Source organism: Malaclemys terrapin, chromosome 15 (assembly GCF_027887155.1).
Source record: "Malaclemys terrapin pileata isolate rMalTer1 chromosome 15, rMalTer1.hap1, whole genome shotgun sequence".
NCBI lineage: Eukaryota > Metazoa > Chordata > Testudines > Emydidae > Malaclemys > Malaclemys terrapin.
Genome location: NC_071519.1, coordinates 14,936,128 through 14,938,627, shown reverse-complemented (window position 1 = coordinate 14,938,627; position 2,500 = coordinate 14,936,128). Strand labels below are relative to the sequence as shown.

At 75.0% G+C, this 2,500-nt stretch overlaps 1 non-coding gene across 1 annotated transcript; it reads right to left on the bottom strand.

Annotated features, from left to right (window-relative positions):
- Positions 1-1,473: 1,473 nt before the first annotated feature.
- On the bottom strand, positions 1,474-1,592 carry LOC128823786 (5S ribosomal RNA). Its single transcript, XR_008442022.1, has one exon. It is a non-coding gene; the product is annotated as a 5S ribosomal RNA (ribosomal RNA).
- Positions 1,593-2,500: the final 908 nt, after the last annotated feature.

Below are 2,500 nucleotides of genomic sequence, written 5' to 3'. Positions count from 1 at the left end.
GCGCGTCCTCGGAGGCGATGCAGGCGCCGCAAAGGGGCAGCCTCCGAGGCAGGGAGCGGAGCACCGAGGCTGGGGAGAGGGGAGCAGGAGCCGGGGGCTGGGGGGGGTGGGGTGGGGGGGGGGCGTTCAGGACAAGCGGTCAAGCCCCGGGGAGCAGCTGTCAAATGTTCCAAGTCCCCACTCGGCCACCAGGTCCACCCCAGTCTAGCAATGGGGTTGACCTGGCTGATGGCCGGTTAGTGTCAAGGTAAACTCACCGTCGTCCACAGGAGGGCAGCTCTCAGGCCGTCCGGCTGCGGCTGACTCTGGGGCGGTGCCCGGTCCCGGCAGCGAGGGGCGGGGGGGGGGCGCGGAGCGACACGGAGCTAACCGGCCCCCGGGGCCGGGGGCGCCTCCCGCGACTTTGGGGGCCGCGGGTCGTCAGTGGCGTGCAGGCCGGGCCTCTCCCGGGGGATTCGGGGGGGGGGGGGGGCGGTCCTGCGGGCCGGGCGCAGGGGGCTCGAGCGAGCCCGGGCCGGTCCGCCCCGGGGCCGGGGTCTCCGCCTGCGGCTCGGGGGGGCGCGGGTCGTCGGGGGAGGAAGCCCGGGGGAGCTGCACGCCGGCCTGCCAGGCCAGGCCAGGCCTGGCCTGGGTGGCCGCGGGGGGATTCGGGGCGGTCCCGCGAGCCGGCGGCCGGGCGCAGGGGGTCCGAGCGCGTCCGAGCGAGTCCGTCCCGGCCCCGGGGTCTCCCCCTGCGGCTCTGGGGGGCCGTGGGTCCCCGCTGGCGGAAGCCGCTGGGCGCTGGACACCCGCCGTCCGTCCCGCCTGGCCAGGCCTGGCCTGGGTGGCCGCGGGGCGGGGGATTCGGGGCGGTCCCGCGAGCCGGCGGCCGGGCGCAGGGGGTCCGAGCGCGTCCGAGCGAGTCCGTCCCGGCCCCGGGGTGTCCCCCTGCGGCTCTGGGGGCCGTGGGTCCCCGCTGGAGGAAGCCGCTGGGCGCTGGACACCCGCCGTCCGTCCCGCCTGGCCAGGCCTGGCCTGGGTGGCCGCGGGGGGATTCGGGGCGGTCCCGCGAGCCGGCGCCCGGGCGCAGGGGGTCCGAGCGAGTCCGTCCCGGGCCCGGGGCCTCCCCCTGCGGCTTTGGGGGCCGTGGGTCCCCGCTGGCGGAAGCCGCTGGGCGCTGGACACCCGCCGTCCGTCCCGCCTGGCCAGGCCTGGCCTGGGTGGCCGCGGGGCGGGGGGATTCGGGGCGGTCCTGCGGGCCGGCGGCCGGGAGGGTCCGGGCCAGTCCGCCCCATGCCCGGGGTCTCCCCCAGCGGCTTCGGTGGGTCCTCCGCGGAGGAAGCCGGGTGGGGAGCCGGACCCCAGGCGCCCAGACCCGTGACCTGCGGCCGCGACCTCCGACTCGGCAGGAGCGACGAGGGGCTTTCCGGCCCGTCCCCCCCCTCTCCTTCCTCCCCAGAAAAGGAGAGAGAGCTGGCTCGGACCGGGAAAAGCTGCCTACGGCACCTGGGATTCCCAGGCGGTCACCCATCCAAGTACTAGCCAGGCCCGGGACGGTTTACCTTCCGAGATCGGACGGGATCGGGGGCGTTCGGTCCGGTATGGCCGTAGGCACCCGGCCCCCGCGCCTCCTCGCCCGCTTTCCCCTGCCGACGCCCGGGCCTGCCGCACGGTGAGCCCCGGTCGGACTGCCCCCCTGCGGCAGGGCCCCCGTCTCTCGCGGGCCCGGTCCTTTTTTCCTTCTCGAGCTCCGGGGCCCGGGCTGGCCGCCAGAGCCCCTCCGCCCGCCCGCCCTCCCCGGCGTCGGGGAAAATATTGTCCCGGACATCCAGTGCGCCCTGATCCTGTCAGCCGGGGGGGGGGGTGGGTGGGTGGAGGGGGGGCAGTCCCTCGCTGCGGCCGGGGAGGGTGAGCCCAGGGCGGCTTGCCTGCCGTCCGAGTCCCCTCTCGGCCACCAGGTCAACCCCGAGCCGAAAGGGCTGAAAAATTTTCAGAGTCCCCTCCCGGGCACCAGGTCAACCCGTGGAATCGAACGGGTTCGCCTGCTGGCCGGTTCGCTTCCCGGCCACCAGGTCAACCCGTAGGTTTGAACGGGCACGCCCGGTGGCCGCTTTCCCGTCCGGTCACCAGGTCAACCCGGATCTCCCTCCTTCCCTGGGCGCCCCCTCCTCGGAGGCGTCAGGTTCCATTTTCTTTTTCCCCCCAGACTTCCAGGGGCCCGATCCAGTCGGCCGGGAGGCAGTCCCTCGCTGCGGCCGGGGTGGGTGAGGCCAGGGCGGCTTGCCTGCCGTCCGAGTCCCCTCTCGGCCACCAGGTCAACCCCGAGCCGAAAGGGCTGAACATTTTTCAGAGTCCCCTCCCGGGCACCAGGTCAACCCGTGGAATCGAACGGGTTCACCTGCTGGCCGGTTCGCTTCCCGGCCACCAGGTCAACCCGTAGGTTGCCGACGGGGCTAGCCAGTGGCCGGTTTGCTTTCCGGCCGCCAGGTCAACCCCTAGGTTTGAACGGGCACGCCCGGTG